Raw genomic sequence first — 6,000 nt, 5'->3', positions numbered from 1 at the left:
TGCTTTATAAGCACCTGGCCCTGCAAGTGGTGAGGAGCAGAGAATACACAGGGAGGTGTGTTTGTTTTGGAGAATTTCACTTGCAGAAAATCCACAATTCCAAAAGAAATCTATCAGAGGAAGAGACTTCTCTGCAGGACTCCTTCTCCTAGGCAGCTACCTCAAGAATCGACTTACACACTTTAATTAACACCCAGACGATTTGCGTTTCAGTGAGAAGCATTAGAATCCAGCCTAATGACAGGCACGCAGCGCTTGGCAGTATGTCACAGGCTGGTGGTTTTTATGGGCCCCTTCTTGCTCTTATGTGTTCTTCATTGTAATGTGTGGTAAGCCTTTCTGGCATCGGCCCTGGCCCTATTTGACTTAAGGGACTTCTGATTTTATATCTGATCCTCAGGTGGTTCTGTGATTTTTTTTTTTTAGAGGGAGATGTCTAGGATGTTCTGACCACAGGTTTTTGATTTGGACCGTTCCTTTTTTTCTTTTTTTTTAAAATTAATTAATTAATATATTTATTTTTAGCTGTGTTGGGTCTTCGTTTCTGTGCGAGGGCTTTCTCTAGTTGTGGCAAGTGGGGGCCACTCTTCATCGCGGTGCGCGGGCCTCTCACTATCGCGGCCTCTCTTGCTGCGGAGCACAGGCTCCAGATGCGCAGGCTCAGTAATTGTGGCTCGCGGGCCCAGCTGCTCCGCGGCATGTGGGATCTTCCCAGACCAGGGCTCGAACCCGTGTCCCCTGCATTGGCAGGCAGATTCTTAACCACTGAGCCACCAGAGTAGCCCCTGTGATTCTTTTTTTAAGGCATTCTTTATCTTGTTCTACTCTCTTGTACTATTCTTGATTTCCAGATTTTAAAATAGGCCTTTTTTGAAAGAAAATATATTTTTGAATTAGGAGCGAAACCAGAGTCCTGAGGATTTTCTGAGGAGGAAGACGTCCGTAAGCAAAGTCGTATCAGGGAAAGAGAGTGACATTAAGTGTCCAGAGACCTGGACTTGAATCCTGGCCACGCTTCTCAGTAATCCTCTCCCGACTCCTTGGGCCATGGTGGGGATAATAGCAATATTGGCAGTGGACTTTTACTGAGAACTTAGTAAATGTTAAAACGATTCCTTGGATAATCTCATTTCATGGTCATGCTGACTATTCCTGTTTTTGGAAATGGGGAATGTGAGGCTCAGAGGGTAGGAGGTCATCAGGTAGGGAGTGATGGAACCCAGATTTGAACACGTGCTGGTTGACTTAAGAGCACATGCACTTACGTACCAGGTGCCTTGCTGTCTACTGGGCCACACTATGCTAGGATCTTTATATACAATTCGACATCCCTGGGACTGCCATCCCCACAGGATGTCATCCAATGAGAAGATGCCAGTGATGGTTCATTGAAATGATGCAGGTTTATTTCACCATTTTCCATACATCTTGTTTACCAAGATTTAGAAAAATGTTCTACAGATACTCCTTTTCTTGAAGTGACCTTTGAAGAAAATGACACATATTTCAAAAAGAAAGCAAAATGGTGCATCTCACCAAAAGGAAACATGAAAATCATCTGCCCTAACCCGGAGCATAAGTTTGATACCAGGCTGAACCCAAAATGTTTTAAATTCTTTAAATCTTCAGGAGAATTTGCAGATACTACATGCCATGCTAGGGGTTAATGATATAATCATGATAGTCAGCATTTATTAACTACTTCTTCCTACTCGGTACTGACGGAAGCATTGTCCTCATGTTAACACATGTGCAACAGGCAGTCACTCGCAGTGGTAAGGTCATGGGCTTGTGGTTTAGGGTGCCTGGCTCTGTCAGATGCTAGCTGTGTGACCTTGGGTAAGTTTCTCAACCACTCTGTTTCAGATTTCCCATCTATAAATGGGGATATTGCTGAACTTTTCCCCTAGTGGTGTTGTGAGCATTGTCTAAGTGGATACATGTAAGGGGCTGAAACGATGCTTGGTATATAACGTCCACTCAAATGTTTGCTGCCACTGCTGCTTTTCCCTCAGCCCTCCTATGAGCGAGGTCTTCTCACTCCCATCCTACACTCCCGAGTATAGACTGATGAAGAGTCAGGTCATAGGGCTAGGATGCAAACCTCCGACTGTGGTCATCCCAAGCCTTCCCTCTTCTATGTCATTATTTCCTCTATAAGCTCTAAAGGAAATGCACATTATTCCTCTGGGAACTCAGTTTGACAGGAGTTTACATTCCAAGACCCAACCTATGTTCTCTCTGTGCATGTACCTACTTATGTCATTTTTAGGCTGGTAAGTAAAGTATCTTATTGAAATGTCTCAAGCCGTGTCTCTAGGTTATCATCAAACCAGCCAGAACTCTCTCCTCTATTCAGGATTCTGTCTGTGGGCAGGCGTCCACACTGACCTTGTGGTGATAAGTTTGCTCATTAAAAGCAATCAGGAGCACTCCTCTTCCTCAAGACAGAGTGCTTACCTGAGCGGTTAGGGGCCTTCTTTCAGCTCTGTGATAACATCGCCCTGTGCTGGCTGGCTGAAATCTGTTGATACACCGTCTCTTGAGTTAGCATCTATGTTGGCGTAAGTGACCAGAAGAAACTGTCCAGGGGTCTGTCCTGGGCTGGTCAAAGACAGATGCCAGCACTTGTGTTCTTTCGGTCGTGGTACCCAGTTGGATACTGGAGTTATTGTACGGGTTCATTCTCCCTGGGCGGGGACTTGCTTCTGCAGGATCCCAGCATGCAATGCGAGAGCACCGGGATCCCCAGGAAGCCCCCGTCTTGCTGCTGCCAGCACGAAGTGTGCACGGCTCTGAGATGCCTCCCAAATCATGACAGTCATTAATAATGAACAGCTTCCTTTTATTGAGTATTTGCTATGTGTGAGTTTATTTAACTAGTTCATGGAATCTCAACCCAACAATACTCTCAAGTAGGTTCCAGTATGATCCTGCCTATTTTAGGGAAGAGGAAGATGACATTCAGGGGAACTCACAGACGTGGTCAAGGACACCCAACTGAGTGGTGCCACCAGGACATATACCCAAACCTGTGTGACTGAACACATGTTCTTCACCTCTGTGCTCATCAACCCCAAACTCCTCCTGCCTGAGTCACCCTCTCTGAGGTGCTGTGATAACACATTCCCAACTAGCCATGGAAAAACCGGTCCCGCTGGGCCAGGCCCACGGGGGATGTAGACAAACCTGCCTCACCTGGTTTCCCTGGTCCTTCCTGCCCTGGACCGTGAGCTGTTTTCCTTTTGCTCCATCTTCTCCAGACACAGCTGAACTCCTTAATGACTCAGCTTGGCTTCCTCCCCGTAACCCTGTAGTCGCAGGAATATCACAGCAGGAAAGAGTGAGGGCAGAGTTTCTGTCTCTCCAAGGCACCCTCAGCCTATTTCTTACCCTTCTGAACAGTAACCCTTCTAAGCTGTTCCAGCTTTTCTTTCCTTCTTTGTTCACTTTTCAGTCTGGTTTAAGAGCAAGCTGAATTTGATCGGATTATAAAGCATATTTTCAGTGCTGTGAGGTAACCCAGTAATTGGCATCTTAGCCTGATGACTGGGTTGTGAATTATGTTATTTACAAAAGCGGACAGAATGGTGGGCTGCATCGTGCCTGCCTGTCAAGCAAGGGTCATCCCTCGAAAGCAGTGCTTACTCAGCTTGGCTCTTACCGGGTGTAAATGCAGAAAGGAGTCGGGGAAATCTAGTTAAATCTTAGACACCGTGCCCTTTTACTGTCTATGTGATCTTGCACAGATTACTTATTGTCTGCAGTAGCATAACACTGCTTTCATTTTGTTCAACTCTGCATACATCTAGTAGTAAGGTTTCTTACAGTGTCTCAGGCACTGTACTGACCCCTTTATGGGTACCATTTCCCTTAATTCACCTACCAACCTAATAAGGTAAGCATTGCACTCATCACTTTCAGGTGAGGACATTCAAGTCGGTTAAGGTTAAGCACCTATTAAGTAAGTAGTGGAGGTGGGATTTGAACCAGTTCTTTCAAAGTAAAAATCTATACCCCCGACCAGAATCATGCACTGGCTGATGGTTCGATGTGAAATTCTTCCTTTTCTACCAAGAGATCACACACAAGTCTTTCCCTTGCATGCAGTCTGCTTTTGCAGCTCATGCTAAGGACGTTTTCCAGGTCTCACTGCACTGCTTCTTACCTGCCGATCTCCTGGTCAGTGACCCGAGCAGCTCCAGCCCAAGCCTGGCCATTACTCATTACCCCTGCTTCTGCATTTGCTCTCCTCGTCACAGAAAGATACCTCATCGATAAGTGTAAATCTTTTTAGTTTCCTAACAATTGAGAGAGCTTCCAAACAAAGGCTTGTGCTTACCTCTGAGAATACAACCATCCATTTTCCCTCCCTCTGCATGGCAGAAGGACCACCAGATACCGCTGCCTTTCCAGGACACTCACAGAGAAGCAGGGGTTGTACGCTGGCGAGTTGAATGGGCCACAGAGTCAGGGGCTGGGAGGGGTCCCAGTAGGATGTACACCCATGAGTGCAAGGCTCTGCTCCTGTGTGTCACTGTTCCCCGATCCCTAGAGCAGTTCTGGGCACATAAGAGAGGCTCAAGTGTTTATTCCCTGGATCATTGTGTTAGCTTCAAAAAAAAAAAAAAAAAGGTACATGTGTATTGCAGATTTTTCAGATCCTTGTTTGTTTTGCTTAAGAAGAAACAAAAGAGGGAGAGGGTTAAATGTTGGGTATTGGAATTATTACATTTGGGAGCACATTTTCCTCTATCAGCTTCTCAGTATTTCTCTGCTCAGCTACTTTCTGAGTTAGTCTGGACTCTCTTTTCAGGGTGGAGTTTGTCATTTCCATCCCATCTAATAATGCCATTTCTCCTGCCATGGCTACACTGGGAGGTCCGTCGCACACACTCTACCTCTTTCCACCACAGGTGAAAGCCTTGCTGGGCAGCGACCATGTGAGTGTTCCTGGACCCCACTTCTTCCCCATATCTCCTCCTTTCTTGAATTCCCCTTCAGGAAGAGTCCAGGATGATAAGATTTCCATTCATTGAGCACTAACAATGTGCCAGGCTCAGCGCTAAACGCTTCCCTGTACTACCTCATTTCACCATCACAAGACCTCCACCTCACTATTTTGCACTGAACAAAACCCTGCCACTGGCAAGGTGAAATGACCCGCCAGAGGTCACAGAGCTGGTGGGTGGTGAGCCCTGGCCTCGGTGCTGGGTTGCTGGGCTCCCAACCTGAGCTCTTGCCAACGTGGGCTGCTCAGCAAACCTACCTCTGCCTTCAGCCCAGGTCTGCTAGGCGCCCTCCCGTGTGAGAGGGATGCTGGTCCTTCTGACCGCTCTCAAGCCAGATACCCACCCACTGAAGGGTGCCATTTGCTAGAAGTGCAATCTCCCGTTGTTTTAGTGTAAGGAGCCTGGGATTGGGTTCCCTGTTTCTATCAGGGGACACAAAATCCCATAAGGGACCTGAACCTTCATTCTTGGTTAGCATTCTGCTAAGGATGACAGAGGAGGGTCTGCCGTGTGGTCTGACTTAGAGAAAATGACCTAGGAAAAGCTGCCATTGGGTACAAGTCATGAGGCTGAAGGGAAGGCTGTTTGCCCAGCTTAGTGTGTGGAGAAGAAGGTCAGCGGGCAGCTCAGAAAGGGGGAGGAGCGTCCAGTGCTTTGGTTCTTCTTGAACGGCAACTTTCTCACCTGTGGCACAGCCAGGGGCAGCTTTCACTAAAGCTCACCAGACATCATTATTTCGATGGAACTTCAGTTTATTTAAAAGGGAACTACTGTAAGTGGAAAGTCAGTATTGCTCATCACAGAAGGGAACTGCGATTAAATACAGTGAATGCACAACACCATGAGTAAACTCTAGCCTTACACTGCCGTCCACTGAAAGCTCTGGCTCTGAGACCAGCTCTTGCTTTGCTTCAAAGGAAAGTTGCCTATTACCTGGCACCATTTCATGGGTGCGGAGTTTCAGTTTGGGATACTCTGGAGATGGACG

The 6,000-nt window shown here is 46.8% G+C and overlaps 1 long non-coding RNA gene across 1 annotated transcript in view; it reads right to left on the bottom strand.

Moving 5' to 3' along the window:
- Positions 1–497: 497 nt before the first annotated feature.
- LOC309622746 overlaps positions 498–6,000 on the bottom strand; it is a 216,235-nt gene continuing 210,732 nt past the window's right edge. Inside the window, exon 2 of the long non-coding RNA XR_014241104.1 lies at positions 498–584. This is a non-coding gene — a long non-coding RNA (uncharacterized lncRNA). The remainder of the gene's footprint in view (positions 585–6,000) is intronic.

Source organism: Balaenoptera borealis (assembly GCF_965194805.1).
Source record: "Balaenoptera borealis genome assembly, chromosome: 2".
Lineage (NCBI taxonomy): Eukaryota > Metazoa > Chordata > Mammalia > Artiodactyla > Balaenopteridae > Balaenoptera > Balaenoptera borealis.
This window is presented reverse-complemented; position numbering and strand designations above follow the sequence as displayed.